The 22923-nt window shown below is 38.9% G+C and overlaps 1 protein-coding gene and 1 non-coding gene across 4 annotated transcripts in view; both read left to right on the plus strand.

Annotated features, from left to right (window-relative positions):
- The window catches only part of EFL1 (elongation factor like GTPase 1), a 156626-nt gene that overhangs the window by 86073 nt on the left and 47630 nt on the right, over positions 1-22923 (plus strand). The gene's annotated exons all lie outside the window — the stretch shown is intronic.
- On the plus strand, positions 20105-20268 carry LOC117071761. Its single transcript, XR_004432505.1, has one exon. It is a non-coding gene; the product is annotated as a U1 spliceosomal RNA (small nuclear RNA).

Here is a 22923-nt window from a genome sequence, read left to right on the forward strand (position 1 = left end):
TATAGTTATTACCGTGAAATATAGAACAAAATCTCAGTGTATATTGCTCCAAAGAATAACCATAGAATAATATGACTGAGATTAAGTTAAAGTAGATTAAGTAGATAAAAAAGAGTAAAATATAAAAATTTAAAAAGTATTCCCTCCTCCAGACGTTTTAGATACTGTGCATATAAAGCAAAACATTAAAATAAAAATTACAATTTACAGAATACAAATTGTATGAGAAGACTTGGACATGCCTTCCAAAATTTGACATGTAAATTAGGTAGAGGATAAATATGAAAATAGAATATTTAAATAATATAAACAATAAGCTTGGTGTAATAGATATAGAATTTTGTACTCTAAGTGGAAATTAAGTTTAAAAATTGAATTTACTAGGTCACAAGAAAAGTTTTAATAAAATCTCCAAAATATAATCTGCATAAACTATTATTTATTTTCTGACCAAAATAAACTAAAACTCAAAGTTAATAATAAAAAGATGTTCAAAATAATTCTAATCAGCTAGATATTAAAATACAGTCTCCTAAGTCACTCTTAGAGCAAAGTAGAAATTAAGTTTGCAGTTACAGAGTAGAGCAATCCTTTGGTTTAAAACATTTACATTTCACTTTAACCAAACAGCTTTAGGATAAATTACACCTATTTTACAATATTTGTTTCCCTATTAGAAAGAAGTGAAACTGAAGCTCCAGGTATTTGTCACAGTGTTGGCCTCTTTGCTCATTGACAAGTGCCTCCTCTGTAGGAAAACACTACAGTAGCACTAGCGCTTATCATCCCCTGCAAACTTCCTTTGTAAGATGATGTATAATAAAGAACGTTTTTGCAATTACTCTTAAAAATTGATAAAAATAGCTTCCGTAGGAAGGTATAACAAAATATCCAGGTGAGGGCGGAGCAAGATGGCTGAATAGGAACAGCTCGTCTCCAACTCCCAGCGCGAGCGACACAGAAGACCGGTGATTTCTGCATTTTCAACTGAGGTACTGGGGTCATCTCACTAGGGAGTGCTGGACAATCCATGCTGGTCAGCTGCTGCAGCCTGACCAGCGAGAGCTGAAGCAGGGCGAGGCATCGCCTCGCCTGGAAGCGCAAGGGGGAAGGAAATCCGTTTTCCTAGCCAGGGGAACTGAGACACACAACACCTGGAAAATCAGGTAACTCCCACCCCAATACTGCTCTTTAAGGAAACAGGCACACCAGGAGAATATATCCCACACCTGGCCGGGAGGGTCCCACGCCCATGGAGCCTCCCTCACTGCTCACACAGCAGTCTGCGGCGATCTATCCGCAAGGCAGCAGCGAGGCTGGGGGAGGGGCGCCCGCCATTGCCGAGGCTTAAGTAGGTAAACAAAGCCGCTGGGAAGCTCGAACTGGGTGGAGCTCACAGCAGCTCAAGGAAGCCTGCCTGTCTCTGTAGACTCCACCTCTGGGGAGAGCGCACAGCTGAAGTCCAATAGGGGAAGCAGCGGGGGCAGGTGCAGACGCGAACGACTCTATCTGACAGCTTTGGGGAGAGCCGTGGATCTCCCAACGCGGAGGTTGAGATCTGAGAACGGACAGACTGCCTGCTCAGGTGGGTCCCTGACCCCTGAGTAGCCTAGCTGGGAGACATCCCCCACTAGGGGCAGTCTGACACCCCACACCTCACAGGGTGGAGTCACCCCTGAGAGGAAACTTCCAAAGGAAGAATCAGACAGGTACACTCGCTGTTCAGCAATATTCTATCTTCGGCAACCTCTGCTGCTGATACCCAGGCAAACAGGGTCTGGAGTGGACCTCAAGCAATCTCCAACAGACCAACAGACAGTCCTTCTGACTGTCAGACGGAAAACTATCAAACAGGAAAGACACCTATACCAAAACCCCATCACTACGTCACCATCATCAAAGACCAGAGACAGATAAAACCACAAAGATGGGGAAGAAGCAGGGCAGAAAAGCTGGAAATTCAAGAAATAAGAGCGCATCTCCCCCTGCAAAGGAGCACAGCCCATCGCCAGCAACGGATCAAAGCTGGTCAGAGAATGACTTTGATGAGATGAGAGAAGAAGGCTTCAGCCCATCAAACTTCTCAGAGCTAAAGGAGGAATTACGTAGCCAGCGCAAAGAAACTAAAAATCTTGAAAAAAGAGTGGAAGAATTGACAGCTAGACTAATTAATGCAGAGAAGATCATAAACGAAATGACAGAGATGAAAACCATGACACGAGAAATACATGACAAATGCACAAGCTTCAGTAACTGACTCGATCAACTGGAAGAAAGAGTATCAGCGATTGAGGATCAAATGAATGAAATGAAGCAAGAAGAGAAACCAAAAGAAAAGAAAAAGAAATGAACAAAGCCTGCAAGAAGTATGGGATTATGTAAAAAGACCAAATCTACGTCTGATTGGGGTGCCTGAAAGTGAGGGGGAAAATGGAACCAAGTTGGAAAACACTCTTCAGGATATCATCCAGGAGAACTTCCCCAACCTAGTAGGGCAGGCCACCATTCAAATTCAGGAAATACAGAGAACGCCACAAAGATACTCCTCCAGAAGAGCAACTCCAAGACACATAATTGCCAGATTCACCAGAGTGGAAATGAAGGAAAAAATCTTAAGGGCAGCCAGAGAGAAAGGTCGGGTTACCCACAAAGGGAAGCCCATCAGACTAACAGCAGATCTCTCGGCAGAAACTCTACAAGCCAGAAGAGAGTGGGGGCCAATATTCAACGTTCTTAAAGAAAAGAATTTTCAACCCAGAATTTCATATCCAGCCAAACTAAGTTTCATCAGTGAAGGAGAAATAAAATCCTTTACAGACAAGCAAATGCTTAGAGATTTTGTCACCACCAGGTCTGCCTTACAAGAGACCCTGAAGGAAGCCCTAAACATGGAAAGGAACAACTGGTACCAGCCATTGCAAAAACATGCCAAAATGTAAAGACCATCGAGGCTAGGAAGAAACTGCATCAACTAACGAGCAAAATAACCAGTTAATATCATAATGACAGGATCAAGTTCACACATAACAATATTAACCTTAAATGTAAATGGACTAAATGCTCCAATTAAAAGACACAGACTGGCAAACTAGATAAAGAGTCAAGACCCATCAGTCTGCTGTATTCAGGAGACCCATCTCACATGCAGAGACATACATAGGCTCAAAATAAAGGGGTGGAGGAAGATCTACCAAGCAAATGGAGAACAAAAAAAAGCTGGGGTTGTAATCCTAGTCTCTGATAAAACAGACTTTAAACCATCAAAGATCAAAAAAGACAAAGAAGGCCATTACATAATGGTAAAGGGATCAATTCAACAGGAAGAGCTAACTCTCCTAAATATATATGCACCCAATACAGGAGCACCCAGATTCATAAAGCAAGTCCTTAGAGACCTACAAAGAGACTTAGACTCCCATACAATAATAATGGGAGACTTCAACACCCCACTGTCAACATTAGACAGATCAAGGAGCCAGAAAGTTAACAAGGATATCCAGGAATTGAACTCATCTCTGCACCAAGCGGACCTAATAGACATCTATAGAACTCTCCACCCCAAATCAACAGAATATACATTCTTCTCAGCACCACATCGCACTTATTCCAAAATTGACCACATAATTGGAAGTAAAGCACTCCTCAGCAAATGTCAAAGAACAGAAATTATAACAAACTGTCTCTCAGACCACAGTGCAATCAAACTAGAACTCAAGACTAAGAAACTCAATCCAAACCGCTCAACTACATGGAAACTGAACAACCTGCTCCTGAATGACTACTGGGTACATAACGAAATGAAAGAAGAAATAAAGATGTTCTTTGAAACCAATGAGAACAAAGATACAACATACCAGAATCTCTGGGACACATTTAAAGCAGTGTGTAGAGGGAAATTTATAGCACTAAATGCCCACAAGAGAAAGCAGGAAAGATCTAAAATTGACACTCTAACATCACAATTAAAAGAACTAGAGAGGCAAGAGCAAACACATTCAAAAGCTAGCAGAAGGCAAGAAATGACTAAGATCAGAGCAGAACTGAAGGAGATAGAGACACAAAAAACCTCCAAAAAATCAATGAATCCAGGAGTTGGTTTTTTGAAAAGATCAACAAAATTGACAGACCGCTAGCAAGACTAATAAAGAAGAAAAGAGAGAGGAATCAAATAGACGCAATAAAAAATGATAAAGGGGATATCACCACCGACCCCACAGAAATACAAACAACCATCAGAGAATACTATAAATGCCTCTACGCAAATCAACTAGAAAATCTAGAAGAAATGGATAATTTCCTGGACACTTACACTCTCCCAAGACTGAACCAGGAAGAAGTTGAATCCCTGAATAGACCAATAGCAGGCTCTGAAATTGAGGCAACAATTAATAGCCTACCCACGAAAAAAAGTCCAGGACCAGATGGATTCACAGCTGAATTCTACCAGAGGTACAAGGAGGAGCTGGTACCATTCCTTCTGAAACTATTCCAATCAATAGAAAAAGAGGGAATCCTCCCTAACTCATTTTATGAGGCCAACATCATCCTGATACCAAAGCCTGGCAGAGACACAACAAAAAAAGAGAATTTTAGACCAATATCCCTGATGAACATTGATGCAAAAATTCTCAATAAAATACTGGCAAACCGGACTCAGCAGCACATCAAAAAGCTTATCCACCATGATCAAGTGGGCTTCATCCCTGGGATGCAAGGCTGGTTCAACATTCGCAAATCAATAAACATAATCCAGCATATAAACAGAACCAAAGACAAGAACCACATGATTATCTCAATAGATGCAGAAAAGGCTTTTGACAAAATTCAACAGCCCTTCATGCTAAAAACGCTCAATAAATTCGGTATTGATGGAACGTACCTCAAAATAATAAGAGCTATTTATGACAAACCCACAGCTAATATCATACTGAATGGGCAAAAACTGGAAAAATTCCCTTTGAAAAACGGCACAAGACAGGGATGCCCTCTCTCACCACTCCTATTCAACATAGTGTTGGAAGTTCTGGCTAGGGCAATCAGGCAAGAGAAAGAAATCAAGGGTATCCAGTTAGGAAAAGAAGAAGTCAAATTGTCCCTGTTTGCAGATGACATGATTGTATATTTAGAAAACCCCATCGTCTCAGCCCAAAATCTCCTTAAGCTGATAAGCAACTTCAGCAAAGTCTCAGGATACAAAATTAATGTGCAAAAATCACAAGCATTCTTATACACCAGTAACAGACAAGCAGAGAGCCAAATCAGGAATGAACTTCCATTCACAATTGCTTCAAAGAGAATAAAATCTAGGAATCCAGCTTACAAGAGATGTAAAGGACCTCTTCAAGGAGAACTACAAACCACTGCTCAGTGAAATCAAAGAGGACACAAACAAATGGAAGAACATACCATGCTCATGGATAGGAAGAATCAATATCATGAAAATGGCCATACTGCCCAAGGTTATTTATAGATTCAATGCCATCCCCATCAAGCTACCAATGACTTTCTTCACAGAATTGGAAAAAACTGCTTTAAAGTTCATATGGAACCAAAAAAGAGCCCGCATTGCCAAGACAATCCTAAGTCAAAAGGACAAAGCTGGAGGCGTCACGCTACCTGACTTCAAACTATACTACAAGGCTACAGTAACCAAAACAGCATGGTACTGGTACCACAACAGAGAAATAGACCAATGGAACAGAACAGAGTCCTCAGAAATAATACCACACACCTACAGCCATCTGATCTTTGACAAACCTGAGAGAAACAAGAAATGGGGAAAGGATTCCCTATTTAATAAATGGTGCTGGGAAAATTGGCTAGCCATAAGTAGAAAGCTGAAACTGGATCCTTTCCTTACCCCTTATACGAAGATTAATTCAAGATGGATTAGAGACTTAAATGTTAGACCTAATACCATAAAAACCCTAGAAGAAAATCTAGGTAGTGCCATTCAGGACATAGGCATGGGCAAGGACTTCATGTCTAAAACGCCAAAAGCAACGGCAGCAAAAGCCAAAATTGACAAATGGGATCTCATTAAACTAAAGAGCTTTTGCACAGCAAAAGAAACTACCATCAGAGTGAACAGGCAACCTACAGAATGGGAGAAAATTTTTGCAACCTACTCATCTGACAAAGGGCTAATATCCAGAATCTACAAAGAACTCAAACAAATATACAAGAAAAAAACAACAACACCCCATCAAAAAGTGGGCAAAGGATATGAACAGATATTTCTCAAAAGAAGACATCCATACAGCCAACAGACACATGAAAAAATGCTCATCATCACTCGCCATCAGGGAAATGCAAATCAAAACCACAATGAGATACCGTCTCACTCCAGTTAGAATGGCAATCATTAAGAAGTCAGGAAACAACAGGTGCTGGAGAGGATGTGGAGAAATAGGAACACTTTTACACTGTTGGTGGGATTGTAAACTAGTTCAACCATTATGGAAAACAGTATCGCAATTCCTCAAGGATCTAGAACTAGATGTACCATATGACCCAGCCATCCCACTACTGGGTATATACCCAAAGGATTATAAATTACTCTACTACAAAGACACATGCACACGTATGTTTATTGCAGCACTATTCACAATAGCAAAGACTTGGAATCAACCCAAATGTCCATCTGTGACAGACTGGATTAAGAAAATGTGGCACATATACACCATGGAATACTATGCAGCCATCAAAAAGGATGAGTTTGCGTCCTTTGTAGGGACATGGATGCAGCTGGAAACCATCATTCTTAGCAAACTATCACAAGAAGAGAAAACCCAACACCGCATGTTCTCACTCATAGGTGGGAACTGAACAATGAGATCACTTGGACTCGGAAGGGGAACATCACACACTGGGGCCTGTCATGGGGAGGGGGGAGGAGGGAGGGATTGCATTGGGGAGTTATACCTGATATAAATGATGAATTGATGGGTGCTGACGAGTTGATGGGTGCAGCACACCAACATGGCATAAGTATACATATGTAACAAACCTGCATGTTATACACATGTACCCTAGAACTGAAAGTATAATAAAAAATAAATAAATAAATAATAAAAAATAAAAAAAAAATATCCAAAGGGCATGGTGATCTCTACTCAGAGTTCAAGGAAATGAAAAACAACATACCTCTAGAAATTAGTCTAAAATCACTACAGGCTGAGGTTCCAGTCAGGGAGTGCTCAAAAGACTACCTAACAAGCACCTGAATCATTGAAATTATTTGCACAATATTAGATGTCAGTTCCAGGGGACCTGCAATTTAGAGCAAAACAAGCCTCGATCATCAAAGAGGACTCAAGCACTGTGGAGGTTGTAGACTAGAAACAGATACAGGAAAAAGACCAACACCAAGTCATGTGGGACTAGAACCTCCAAAAGGGTGGAATAGAACACTCAGGTCTGGAAATGGAAAAGGAAAACTGTTGGCTCATAAGAGCAGATGCTAAATTTTCAGGAAATTTGTTAACCGGTTGTTAAACTTGGCCATTATTAAAGATTAAATCACATAAATTTATAATCAACTTAATTATATTAAAAATAAAGATAATGAATGCTTAAATGGACCAAAAAAAAAAAAGTGGCTGACATTTCTGACAATGTCAAAACAGTGAGACTGGAACACCTAATATTTGGAAATGATTCAGTTTGTGAGAGAGTGTTTAACTGCCAGAGCATCCATTCTTTTGCCGTTTTATATGGTTAAGAGATACGCTTTTTAGGTTGGGCTTTACTAAAAAGCCAGACAATATAGTACTTTAGGCTAGAATATTTTTGTGTTATGTTAATCGCCTTTCCCCGCTATTGCTTTTTGGCCTTACCCCCTGCATTTTATAGATATTAATTAAAGATGGAAAGAAGTGTGCCTGTGTGGATTTAAAAATTGACAAAAGTAAGAATTCAACATATCAAAGCCTTTAGATGTGATTCCCAAACTCTGAGTATAAAAAGCTAGCCTTTGCTTTTATTATTTAGTGAGAAAAAAAAATCAACTATTCATTCCACCGAGGTAATCAGAGAAAGAATGACAAGTCCCCCTTACAAAAAAAAGAAGATGCTAGTAAAGAAAAAAGCAAAAATTAAATTTTATACAACAAAATATACTAGAATTGATAAGTAAATAGCAGATGTATTTAAAAAGATGAGTACAATAGTTAAATGTCTCACTGAGGAAAGGGGAAAACAAGTAAGTTAGGAATGAGTGGGAATGAAGAGATTTTAAATTGAGATTTGAAATAGAGATTTCAAATTGTAAGAAAATACTGTATAATTTTCAAGGCTAGTTAATTTCCATATGCAAATATGCCCTTTGATTTTCTAGGGGAAAAAATGCTGCAAAACTGTTTCAACAATAGAGTCCTGAATATGTCAGTAACTAAAGGTACTGAGTTTTAGTTTAAATTTGCTTTTACTATTAAAGAGGTTTAACACTACCTTATATCTAAGTTGGCCACTTATGTTTTTTTTAATTGTATTCTTTGGCTGTGTTTTTAAATTGTGGTATTCATTTTCTGATTTATTGGTAAAATCTTTTTATCTGAAGCTATTCATCTGTGTTCTGATCATTCTTTTCCATTTTTGACTTGCTTTTTAACTTTATTTGATTTTTTGCCATAAAAGTAAAAATTTATGGGAAAAGATATAATTTAAAAAATTTTTTTTCTGAATGTCTTTAAAGTTTTACAAGTTGGATTTTTTGTTTTTGGGTTTTTAGCTTTTTTCTTCTTTACTTTTTTCATTTATGAAGACATGCATTTTAATTTTATTTAATAGTTACACATATGTGTCACTTTTTAATCCATCTAGATTTTTATCTTGGTTTATGGTATGGAGTAGAGGTACAATTTTAACTTTAATTTTTTAGTTTTGAAAGTAGGTGACCCAGTGTTTTAACTCTATGAATTGAGGAACACACACACACACACACACACACACACACACACAGCCACACATGAAACATTCCTAAGAATTTGCATGTCTTCTGGGTTGGGGTAATATGTATGTTGTGAGTTCATTTGTAAATAGTCAGAACTTAACTTTATCTCTAAGAGACAAAATCCATTGTAGCAGTGCATATAAAAATAGATTTCTTTCTTTTTCCTTCACTAAAGCATTTGCTTCATGTTAGCACAGCCTGGGGAAATGAAGGTCTCCTATTTGTTAGCTAAACAATGGACTTATTATTCACACTACTCTTTAAGTTGTTCTTGTCTCTAAATCCTCAGATAATAAAACTCTACATTTCTTTGTTTTTATGATTGCATATATTTTCACCGTAGATTGTTTCACTCTATTTCATCTAATAATCCCTTATCTGTCAAATTGTGAGGAATTTGGGAGTTGGAAGTTTTCCTTTTCTTCCTTACAGTTTACCTGAGTATCTTTTTTTCCACTTCTTCTCCAAATTTGGGGGTGGGGGGGAAATTCCCAAAATAACATGAACATGAAATGCCGGAGAAACCATTTAGTAGGGCACTAGAGAGCACTGAAAAATATCTATGCTAACTTGGGCAGTTTGTTCTTCATCTTATTTTAGACTATGCTTTTAGTTTCCTTTTGTGGTTGGTCCTGCTGGAAAGGTACAGGTGGGTGCTGCTTTAATGTGAAATGTGACAGGTGGGTGCTGCTTTCATATGAAATGTGACTTACAGGGTAGTAGAAGGAACAGGTTCCTTCTCCTTCTCAGGGAGAGGACTCACTGTGGTAATTAATGCTTACTTCCACCAGGCAACTGAGCTTATGGTTCACAGGTCAACCTCATTGAAGGATTTTATCTTTTCCATTGTTAGAATACCTTTCCTGGAGGTAATTAATGCTTCTAAATCACTCTCTGAGGTTGCTGTAAATGTGTGCTACCGTTTGCTTTATTACTTACCTCATGCTTCTGTTGTTTCCTGTGGGTACCAGGACTATTGTTTACTGTCCAGAACCTTATGTATCTCAACTACAGATCTTTTGCACAGTAATATAGCAGTTGGACCTTTCTAAGATAGACATTTATAATGACTTTTCAAACAGGTTCAAAGATGATGAAATATTTTGGCTAAAAATAATTGTTAACCACTGATTATAGTGATAGTAAGACTAGGTCACTTTTCTTAGCCACTCTCTAGCCTGCTTCACATCTTTACCCACCTCTGAAGTCCCAGAGTTCTGAAGCCCCATAGAAAGTAAACCAAAACCATGGACACAAGCGTGAAGGCATGACCAGTTCTAGCCACCGTTGAAAGGTGATTCCTCTATTATTAATATGTGCTGCTCAAGTATTCTACTCTTGGACTTGTAAGATGACCTGATATTGTTCTAGGCAGACTTCCCAGTGCTTTGCAGTTTTTAGGGAATCCTGTGTTTGGTTTAATGCTGACTTCAATAATTCCCTAAGAAACGTAACTAGCTGCCAACTGACCCTATTCACAGAGAACACAAGGGCCTATTGTAAATCCAGTGATAATATTCAAAATGGCTAAATATTCAGTTCCTCAGAGCTACAGAATACATTTTGCTAGACCATCTTTAGAACCTTTATTATTACATTTCTCCCAGCTCCTTCTGTCAGATTTAGGGGAGGGTGGTTCAAGTTATCACCAAACAAACCTGTTCTCAGCTAGCCCCTGTTGCTCTCTGTGGAGCGGTAGTGTGACATATTCAGCAGAGCAAGGACAATTGGGCCAGTGATTATTAATCCTGAAAGATGCCCCTAAGTGGTATCTTATAACCAGATCCGGAGGAGGCAAGGATTTCTCCCCAAAATAAGGAGATTAACATCCCAAAGGAGGGAGTGAGAAAGCTGCCTGCTAAAAAACAAACTTTGTTGCCAAGTTCATTTTTATCTCATGTGTTTGAAGATTAAGCAGATGTATCCTGCAATATGCAATGCTTTGTTTGAGTTACTCAAGAACACCAAGTTTACTTTAAGGACAAAATTATTATAAAATAATAATTTTATAATAAATAAGAACTTTTCTTTCTCCCTACATTTGAAAAAATTGGTACTTTTTGCTGCTGAGTATATAGCCAGAGGGCTTCTATGGTAAAATCCTCTGGACAAATCCCTGGTTTTGCCATCTCCTTCTCAGTAAACCTTGGTATCAGGTGGGCTGTCACCTCCCAGTTCCCTTCCCTCCTTGCTGGGCTTTTTCACCTGCAAACTTCCTTGTTGTCTTTCCACCTCATACCCTCTAAAAATGCCCCAGTACCAGAGCAGCTCCAATCTTGGTGTAAGGTTGGATGCCTAATTTTCCTCCTGATTGTATGCTGGTGCCTTCACTGGCTGACTGTTCTGGTGATTAAATCTGACTTCATACCACGTTTTGGCTCCATGTCCTTCATACCTGTAAAATATGATATATAGGCAACTTGCCATCCTCTTTGGCCCAACCTGTCCTTCCTAACAGAATAATACTTCAGATATAGGTGACCATTAAAGGAACCTGTTACTTTGTAAACTGTCCCTGTGCTTCATGAAAGAAAACCTAAGATTGAGTTAGCAGCTACTTCAGACTATTAGCTCACACCAAACGTATTGTCAACCACAAACCGAAGAGCTTTTCCCAAACAAATAGCTGCCTAGAAATATACCTGTTTGTACAACTGGTTTTTTCTTTGTTTGTTTGTTCTTTGAGACAGAGTCTCGCTCTGTTGCCCAGGCTGGAGAGTGCAGTGGCGTGATCTCAGCTCACTGCAACCTCCGCCTCCTGTGTTCAACTGATTCTTGTGCCTCAGCCTCCTGAGAGCTGGGACTACAGGTGTGTGCCACCACAGCTGGCTAATTTTGTATTTTTAGTAGAGATGGGGTTTTGCTATGTTGACCATGCTGGCCTCAAACTCCTAACCTCATGATCTGCCTGCCTCAGCCTCCCAAAGTGCTGGGATTACAGGTGTGAGCCACTGTGCCCAGCCACAGCTGATTTTTTGACCTAAGTGCAATATTTTATTAATTTTGTACATGGAACATGGAGGGAACTGGAAGTTTTTAGGGGACCGGAGGTTATGAAAAAAGAAGTATTTGGGAAGATGTGATAGCCAGCTTTCAAGAATTTAAAGGCTTGTGTTATTCCAGAAAGTAAAACTAGAAGCAATGGTATTATAATACAAAATGTGATTTGAATATAACACAGGAAAACCGGGAAGAGCCGAGGGATAGAGGTAGTGTCATGTTCATTGGCCTACTAGAGAACTTGTTATGCAGGAGATGTTCATAATGAATAAGTGAATTCATATATATATACACACACATGCATACACACACACGGACACACATAAATTAGAATTCATGACCATCTTCTCTTAGGGATATTATGAAAGAGATTCCACATTGCAGGCAAGTTGTTTTAAAGCAAATAAATTGCCAAGCTGCTTCCACTTCTAGAGCTCTGTGTTCACATGGTTGCTGAGGATAGTAAATGTATGTCAGGTAACAGATATTTTTCTGTCCATCCCATGTCAAGTATAGTCACAAAGTTTGTCTGAAATGATTTTCAGAAGCTTTAAAATTTATTTTCGTGGATATGCAAAATGCAGAAATATAAATTAACTTCAGTCTTACTGGTCATCTGGAGATCATTTTGTCACAGTCAGTTACATTTAGGAAAAACTATATATTGAGTTACAGAATGTGCCATAATGAAAGGGAAATTTGCTAATAGAATCATAAGACCCTATGTATTTAGAGCTTAAAGTAACTTGGGATACCATTTTATCCCTTCTATATTTTTTATGAAAGACTTTTTAAGAATCTAGCTGATATTCGTGATAACTGGTCAATTAAAAAAAAATTTTAGGCCAGGTGCAGCAGCTCACACCTGTAATCCCAGCAGTTCAGGAGGCCGAGGCAGACAGATTGCTTGAGCCCAGGAGTTCGAGACCAGCCTGGATAGCATGGTGAAATCTCTTCTTTACAAAAATACAAAAATTAGCTAGGCATGGTAGCCTAAGCTTGTAGTGCCAGCTACTGAGGAGGCTGAGATGAGAGAACCCCCCTGAGCCCGGGAAGGTAGAGGCTGCAGTGAGCCATGATTGCACTACTGTACTCCAGCCTGTCTTAAAAAAAAAAAAAGAAGAAAAATTACCTATATACCATGTTTATCTTCTTACCAAGCTACCGAGAAGTATACCTTTTTATGTTAAAAGGGGAGAGGAAGGGATCTTATATGATTAATGTTATCTTATTCTACTTTACTTTTTATAAAAATCAAAATTTATCTTAGTAGTTTTTATTTCTGGATCATAGAATTTGTTGTGACATTCAGATTGACTATATTTTTTCTCATGGCTGAATGAATGTTATGTTTTTCTAAAACCAGTCCCTTTTAATGGATAATTAGTCTATTGCCATGGTCATTGTGTTTCCTGTTTGAGGCAGTGTTCCAGTGATAATCAGTATATTTTGTTGTGGTGGTGGTGTTTTCTTTTTTTTCTTTTTTTTTGCCAGTTTAATCACAGTTAGAGCTTCATTTTTTCGTTTGATCTGTAACACAAATTGGGTTCACTCATTCATTCAACAGATATCTATGAAGGATCTACTAGATGCCAAATATAGCAATTCTGGTGAGTATCTGAGTAGAGAGACAGTAAGGCCATAGTGAGTAGGAGTTGGGGAGTGGGGATGGGGAAGAGTTAAGAGATTAGAGGAAAGAAGATAGCAAAGCCGGAGGTGCTGAAGCAACACCTGAGGTCTTCCTATGTGTGATCAGTAGAAGTGTGGAAGCTGGGATAGAATAGAGTTAGTACTCTCTCACAGTTTCCTTGCCTGATTGTGTTTAGATTGTCAAGGTACTTAGTCCCTCATTTTTCCTTTCAGGGTTCCAGTTGATGTTAATTTTAAACCAGTTTCACCCATAGAGAGATATTTGTAGACAAGGGACCTAGTATTTATTTGCCCAACCCTTTTGCTCTTCTGTAAGGATGATTCTGGGTTTAGACACTGGTCTTTTTGGAATTACTGCTTCACCCTCTCCCCCTTGATGCCCCCCTCCCCGTTTCTGTGCATAACCAGCTGTATAGAAGTGAGGGTGGACCCCTGCCTCTTTGTTCCCACCAGTTAGTCTGCCTCCCTTCTCCTTCTCTACCAGCTAGATTTGGCATTTTTACTTTTCTTTCAGTGGAGGGAGGGAGGGCCACTGTGAAGGAGATTTCAATGATTGTGAAAAGAAGAGGATATATTATGACTTGGCCTTAGAAAATATAGCCTTCTTATCTGGGAGATATTGAGGAAACATGGCACAGAGGAAAAAAAACTGGCCTAGAAGTCAGGAAAACTGGGCTGTCTCCAGAACTGCCAGAGATTATCTGGTCTGGGATGTGCCTTTCCCCACGCTACCCTCAGATTCCTCATTAGTAGAGTAGGTGAGATCTGAGGACTTGCTGGAGTTTACATTTTTGTCACTCTGTCTTTAAAATCAATCAGAGACAGTGCTATTTTACAATCAAACTATAAAACTTGCTTGCACAGCTTAAAAAAATAATTCATGTTGACTAAAACAGACCATTTTAGAGATGATTTTGTTTACCTGATAAGGTACTGGGTCTGGAGACCTGACTGCTTCCATATCTCCCTGAAGGCTTTTCTCATTACCTGAGTGTACTAGGAAGTATTGCCACCTCTTCTGCCACATAAGCCAAATCCCATGAGCCATTCTGTTTTTTATTTGTTTAATTTATTTATTTAGCGAGAGGGTCTCACTCTGTTGCCCTGGCTAGATTGCGGTGGCACGATCATAGCTTACTGTAACCTCGAACTTCTGAGCTCAAGTAATCCTCCTGCCTCAGCCTCCTGAGTAGCTGGGACTACAGGCACCTGCCACCATGCCTGGCTGATTTTTACTTATTTATTTATTTATTTATTATTTATTTTTTTGAGAAAGAGTCTTGCTGTGTTTCCCAGGCTGGTCTTGAACTCCTGGGCCTCTTTCCTCAGCCTCCCAAAGTTCTGGGATTACAGGTGTGAGCCACCATGCTAAGCCCATTTTCTTTATGGAGAATAGTAATGCAAATAGTTATGGATTAGCTTCAGTATAGACTGTATTATTTTCTAGGGTTCAGAGGAGGGGCAAGTCCAGAGAATTGGTAGAATGAGCTCTTGAAAGTGATTAGAGTACCTCCTGGAATGAAATTCCTCCTAAGGGAGAAGAAACCAGGCATGACAGGGTAATCCAGTAGTCAGGCTTTAGTCTCAAGGGGGAGGAATGATGTGCTGCCTGTCACTTGATTTGCCTTTTGGCCCAGCCCTGTTGCTCCCCTGATTGAGACCTTTGGAAGGTAAGAGTAAAACCTGGAAGAACTGACCTCTGTAAGACACTGGATCACAGCAATGCCTTTTTTCCTCTAAGAGAGTGAGGCAGAAGAAAGGAGCATTTCCACTATTCCAGAAACCATTGCAGAGTTTGGGTACCCTGACAACCCATTAAGTATCTACGGCAAGTATGAGCTCTTGAGCCCGTGAGGAATCTCCACTAGGATGCCCAGATTAGTTGATGAACACATTCCAAATAAGGCCCCGTATGAACTGGTGGAGACAGAGAGCCAGTGTGATTTGATTGTTATTATTAATCTAACTTCACTGGTAGTCATAGGCTGGGAAGCCTTGAAAAAATTCTTTGCGTTAGTCTGTCTTATGAAAGCTTCTTCAAAGATGCTCTATCAGCATGTTTGCTTCGTATTACAGTGGAATTCTTTAGTTTGTTGCTGATAAGTCTGAAGAACGCTTGTTGAGAAGACACACCTGAGTACCTCAATAGAGTAAAGGGGATGCCCGTGAAAATGCTTTATGAGTCTTCTACTTGGGGTCACTTAAAAATGATAATCTTACCTCACAGTATTTTTGGGGTCTTTATTCAGAGAGTCACATATACAAGGCCATCACGTTCCACATTGTGGAAATCATCAACTTGAAATAACTTTCACATTATTTTCCTAGCCTACATTTTGCAGCACTTTCTCTCTGGTTTTTTCAGAGCCAAAGAAATATTTCCCATGATGTGAGCTGAGATTATTTTACTCTGCTAGTGGTTAGATTTTGGCAGTGGTAGATGGTAAAAGTGGAAGGAGACACTTGGAAATTCTTTGAGTAATGTGTTGGATATTTTTTAATAAATAAATAAAGGCAGCTGTAGAGAAGCATGTGGTGCTGGGGATTGTTTTGCTTTCCCAAAAACTGAAGCAGACCAAAATCAGAGAACAGTTTTCTAAGCCTTTTTGAGCATCTTCCAATGGATATTTAAAAGACCAAACTTGATGTGAACCACAATGTCAGGAGCCAGAGTGTACACAGAAGTATGCAGCCAGGAGGAGGCTGGTTACATGCACTTGAGTAAGGAAGTGATTTGGTTGAGGACAGACCTGGCCAGGAGAATCAGTGTAAAGACTTCGCAGTGAAAGCCACATTTTATCAGTCATTAGAGGATGTAGAGAAAATTGATACAAGGAGACAAACCATGTGCCCTCCCCTTTGCTGCCAGTTTTTTGTTTTGTTTTGTTTTGTTTTGTTTTGTTTTTTTGAGACGCAGTCTCGCTCTGTCACCCAGGCTGGAGTGCTGTGGTGGGATCTCAGCTCACTGCAAGCTCCGCCTCCCGGGTTCACACCATTCTCCTGCCTCAGCCTCCCAGGTAGCTGGGACTACAGGCGCTGCCACCTCGCCCGGCTAGTTTTTTGTGGTTTTTAGTAGAGACGGGGTTTCACCGTGTTAGCCAGGATGGTCTCGATCTCCTGACCTCGCGATCCGCCCATCTCGGCCTCCCAAAGTGCTAGGATTACAGGCTTGAGCCACCGCGCCCGGCCCAGTTTTTTTTTTATAGGTTCTGAAATGGTTTGTTTTTATTAGTTGCAGTTATTAGCATCTCTAAAAGACTCAGAAACACTTAAAATACCCATGTAATTTGTGTCATATAACATTTTAAGTAAACTTATTGATGCATAATATGCATATAGAAAAGTATGCAAATCTTAAATGCACAGCTTCATGAATTTTCATAAACTGAATGTATGCCAGTGTAACTAGTACCCAGACCCAGAAACAGAACCTTACAAACATCCCAAAAGCCAAGCTCCTTTCTCATTACTGCCACCGCACCCCTTCACCCTATTAGATTTACCTGATTTTAAGCTTTGTATATAGAATGTGCTCTTGTGTTGGGTACTTTTCATTTAGCATTCTGTTTATGAGGTTCATCCATGTCGTGGCACATGGTTGTGATTTGCTCATTCATGTTGCTGTGCTGTGTGACTACCACAGTTTATTTATCCACTCTTCTGTTATTGGATATTTAAGTAATTTCCGGTATTTGACTATTACAAATATTGTCGCTTTGAATATTCTTACATGTGTCTTTTGGTTAATATGCCTGTGCTTTCTGATGGAAAGAAATTGCTGGGTCATAGAGTAGGCATATGCTCAAGCTTAGTTAATGTACCACTTTATGCTTCCCCCAAGGGTATCTGAAAGTTCCAGTTGCTCTATATCTTTGTTCCTACTTGTTTTTGCTTTCATTTGAGTCATTTTTGTGTGTATGGGGTAGTATCTTACGTAGATTTTGCTGGTGACTAGAGAAGCGAAAAGTCCTTTTCATTTATATATTGACCTTTGTTGTTTACTGATTTGTGGAATGCCTGTTAAGTCTTTACCCACTTTTAGATTGTCCGCCTTTTTTGTATTGATTTATAGGCATTCTTTATATATTCTGCATAAAAGTCCCTGGTTGAGTATATGTATTGCAAATATTTTCTCCTCGGCAAGTTATCTTGCTGCCCTCTAATGATGTCTCTTGATAAACGGAAGTTCTTCGTTTTAATATAATCTAATATTTTTCAATTTTTTCTTTTAAGATTGATGCTTTTTGTGTCATGTTTAAGAAATCTGCTTATTCCAAAGTCATGGCGATATTCTGTGTTGTTATTCTGTAAGCTTTTTTTGTTTTACTTATCGTATTTAGATCTGTAGTCCATCTGACACTGGTTTTTGTAACAGATGTAAGGTAGGAGTCAATGTCAGTTATTTTTTTCAATCAGATATCTGGTTGACTTAAAACCATTATCACATCCCCACTGTACTGCAGTGTCGCCATTGCCATATATCAGTTTGTGTAGTTTACATCCTCAATAATGGCAGCTCTTTAATTCAAAGGTTATGGTAGCTTGTGTCTAATAACTTTTCCGGGTAAAAATTACAATTTTTTTATTTTAAAAGATTACTTGTAATCTCAATACTGGCATTCCTACAGTTTACATTTTAGTTCTTATTCTATTTTTATTTATATAATCCTATTTACATTGAATTACATATTCTACTTTATTTCTAAGTAGTCTTCAAAATTCAGTTTTTAAAATATAGTCTCGCTCTGTTGCCCAGGTCTTGAACCTCCTGGGTTCAAGCATTTCTCCCACCTCAGCCTTCCGAGTAGCTGGGATTACAGGTGCCTTTCACCTCACCCAGCTAATTTTTGCATTTTTAGTTGAGACAGGGTTTCACCATGTTGGCCAGGCTGGTCTTTAACTCCTGACTCCCAAGGTGCTGGGATTACAGGCGTGAGCCGCTGTGCCCAGCCAATACTGTGTTTTTATAACATAAAATCAAAACCCGTAACTGCTATAGTATAAAACCCCATTCATATTGAAAATGGTATTAATACCAAAAATTCAACCTGTCGTTCTGGTTATTTCATTGATCTACTAAGTGAGAAAGAAAATGTGAAGGTTGTTTTTTTTTTTTTTTCAGTCCACAATAACAGAACTGCTTTGAAAGTTGCTGCTTCTCACCAGGAAGTAATGCATGCACTGGAAAAGATACTGACTTGAATTGAAATGATCAGTATTTGCTTAAAAATTAGTTAATATTCTAATATTGTTACTTTTGCCTTTTAGGAAATCAGTTTCTTCAAGTAAGCTGTATCAATGTCGTAGTCAGTACCTGTGCCACATCAAGATGCAGACATAGGGCCGGGCGCGGTGGCTCAAGCCTGTAATCCCAGCACTTTGGGAGGCCGAGGCGGGCGGATCACGAGGTCAGGAGATCGAGACCATCCTGGCTAACATGGTGAAACCCCGTTTCTACTAAAAATACAAGAAAATTAGCCAGGCGTGGTGGCGGGCGCCTGTAGTGCCAGCTACACAGGAGGCTGAGGCAGGAGAATGGCGTGAACCTGGGGGATGGAGCTTGCAGTGAGCCGAGATCGCGCCACTGCACTCCAGCCTGTGGCACAGAGCAAGACTCCGTCTCAAAAAAAAAAAAAAAAAAAAAAAAAAGATGCAGACATAGGGCAATAGTCTCAAAAATCCCAAGCTTCAAGGCTCAGGGATTGGAATAAATACACATTAATAATGTGACTGCATTGTAAAAATGCTTCAGGAGCACTTACAATAAGAAAATGTGAGAAAATAGAATGTGGGATCTCTGCCTTCATCTCTGTCTCCCCCGTGGTGCACAGCATGAATTTATAAATATAAGTCGTTACTAGACACTTAGTGAAGTAAATCTAAAAAGCACAGAAGATATATGACATATTCTTGCAGCAATTGTTTAGAGCCTGCCCTCAAGGAAATCACAGTGTACTAGACTGTAAGATTCTACAGGACCCTCCAAATTCCATAATTCCTGAATTGACTTTGTAGAAAATATTAACCTTTGGAAAAGTGATCATTACAGATGGTAAAGGACACAGGGGTGGCATCGGGTGATGCAGGCCCACATCTAATTCCACGGTGGCCTGTGAGTAGATCTGGAGATTAGGGTTTGACAGTGGGACTAAGGTTCAACACAGCCTTCTTAAACTGAAGGCTAAGACTCCTTACTCTCAGGACCTTGGTTAACAGCAAGAAACATTCCACTTCCCTATCAGATAGGAATCCAAGACTCCCTCTGTGGACACGAGGCACCATGAAATCCAAGTCTGGCAATCCAGAGGTGAGACCACAGTTTCAGTTTCTAGGATCTAAATTGATTAATGCAAATGTAATCCATTTACAGTGTAATCCCAGGTCCATCAAACAATGTGAGCATTCAAGGCACAGAAGTAACAAAAAGCCTATTTTTTTTTTTAACTTCTGGTTATTTTTAAGCTTTTTTTTTTTTTTTTTTTTTTTTTTTAATCATCATAGATACTTACTTGGTAGGGGAGATACCAAAATCACAAAGGTGGTTTCCCAGGGTGAGGCTTATTCAGTACACTCCAGGTGTGCTGATCCCCTGCAATTTCCCCAAATGTGGGAAACTCGACTGCATAATTTGTGGTAGTGAGGAACTGGGTTCGTGCTCTACCCTGACGTAAATGTACTTTTTTTTTTTTTTTTTTTTGAGACAGGGTCTCACTCTGTCGCCCAGGCTGGAGTGCAGTGGCATGATCTTGGCTCACTGCAAAGTCTTGCCTCGTGGGTTCACGCCATTTTCCTGCCTCAGCCTCTCAAGTAGCTGGGACTACCGGCACCTGCCACCCTGCCCAGCTAGTTTTTTGTATTTTTAGTAGAGACAGGGTTTCGCCATGTTGATCAGGATGGTCTCGATCTCCTGACCTCGTGATCCACCTGCCTCAGCCTCCCAAAGTGCTGGGATTACAAGCATGAGCCATCGTGCCTGGCCCAAATGTATTTTTTAAAAAGAAAGAAAAAATATTTTTATCATCATAAAAATAGTACATTTGGTGTGACCATTTGTTTAAATATAGAAAAAGTAAAATGAAAATGATCTTTAACCCCACTATCGAGACATAGCCACTATTGACATTTTGGAATATATCCTCCAGCTTATTTTCTATGTGTATATTTTTTTCTTACATATTTTATGTATGCATTTAAAGTTGTAATTTTAAAGTACACACATTTTAAAAGAGGAAAGATACTTTTTTACAAACATAAGTTAATTATAGAATATTTGCAAATTACAGGAATAAAGAAAAAGATAAAAACCAGGAGCTGAATGTAACAATCATTAACTTTTTAAAATTGTAAAGTATTTCAGACAATAAATAATATAATGAACATTCATGTACCTGCCATCCAGACTCAACTAATTTTAATGTTTTTCTGTAATTGTACAACTCTCTTTATACCTGATTAAATGTTAGCTAAGTCCCTTTATATCCTTTCCTTATCCCATCAATAACTCCCAGATTCCCCAGCCATACCACTTCTTTAAACTTGCTGTGTAATTTTCTCTCCCAGTGCTTTAAAACTTATTTGTAATTTCAATAGGTGTCTGTCAGCAATATTTTTTTAATGTTTAAACTTTCCATAATAGTATCATATTTTTCATGACCTTCTGTAACTTGCCATTATTGTACTGTTTGATGTTTTACGGATTTTTTTCTATGTTGATTCCATTGTATGAATTCATTATAATTTATTTTTTCAATCTTCTCTTGGTGGATATTGAAGGGTGCTTTTAGTTTTTTGCTATGACAGATGCATTACAGTGAATACCTTTGAACATTTTTTTCCTTGTGCACATAGATGAATTTTTCTAGGGGGTACTTCTTAACCCTGTCAAACCCCACTTTCTTTTCATAACAAATATTCTGACACCACTTTTACTACCCAGAAATGAAATTCAAAGATCAAATAATCTGCCTGCCTGCATAATTTCAAAAATATCAGTATAATACTTTTAAGGGATACATAAAAGGGAGGTGATTTACAATAAAATAATGTGCATTTTAGTATATAAATGTTCCAGTTTGACTACATGAGTTAAGTCAGATGTTTGTAGTCAGCATGTTTCTGTGACACTCACAGATTTAGCTTGATACAGATGTATGGTATTGATGACTCATACACCGTGAGTGGCTGTCGATAAAATGGTGAGCACCTTGTTCTTCCTTTGATTTATGTGGTAATTCCATTTCTGAAAATTCGGTGTATATTAAACTACAGAAAATTCTGTTATTAAAATTGAATTAGATTTAAACTCAGATTATTGTGAACAGATTTTTTCCAGCAGAATATTCAAAAGCTGTACAAAGAGGGTAATTCTTTGTATGGGAGGACATTTTCATACATGCAAAGCACTGACCCCTGCTCACTAACTGCCAGTAGTAGGCCCCAATCAGAAACGCCCCCACCAGTCACTCACTAAATCACCTAGAGAGGGGTTGTATGGCTGTGGGTGGTGTGCTGTTGGTACACAATTGTGCCTGTTCTCAACACTGCTCTGGGATATACAACTAGAAATCACCTTGGTGAGTTGAATAGTCTAGCCATACTTTAATGAACATTACAGCTTATTCTCCCTCATAGTTGTAACAATCTTTGTTCTCATCTACAGTGCACAAGACCTACTTTTTCTGCATATACTTGCCAACACATGGTTTCTTCAGACTCATACCAGTTGTATTGGTGTGAAATAGTATCTGGTTTTAATTTGCATTTACCTTATTATCAATGAGATTCTTTTTTTTTAAATGTTTTTTGACTGAGGCTTTCTTTTCTTTTAATGTCTTTTCTTGGACTATTTATTTATATTCTTTGCCTAGATTCCTATTGGGTTGCTTTTTTTTCGTTGATTTGTACTAGTTCTTTATATACTTAAAATTTTTTGTCTCCTTTAGACATTGAAAGCATCTCTTACTTTGCAGCTTTTATCTTTGCGGGATGTGTGTGTGTGTGTATAAATTTCAACTCTTATTTTAGATGCAGGAGGTATGTGTGCAGATTTGTTACATGAGAGTATTGCATGATACTGAGGTTTGGAGTACGGATTCCATCACTCTGGTAGTGAGCATAGTACCTGATACGTAGTTTTTTAACCAACCTCCCTCCCCACTCTCTAGTAGTCCACAGCGTGTGTTGTTCCCCTGTCTGTTTGGTATCTTTTATTTTGAAGTTTTTTAAAGAATATAGTGAGTCTTACAAATCTTCAGTCTTATGGTATCATATGATTTGTGCTTTCAGGTTTTATGTTTCACATTTAGGTCTTTGATCTATAT

The sequence above is a fragment of the Trachypithecus francoisi genome, unplaced genomic scaffold (genome assembly GCF_009764315.1).
Source record: "Trachypithecus francoisi isolate TF-2019V2 unplaced genomic scaffold, Tfra_2.0 Lachesis_group3, whole genome shotgun sequence".
NCBI lineage: Eukaryota > Metazoa > Chordata > Mammalia > Primates > Cercopithecidae > Trachypithecus > Trachypithecus francoisi.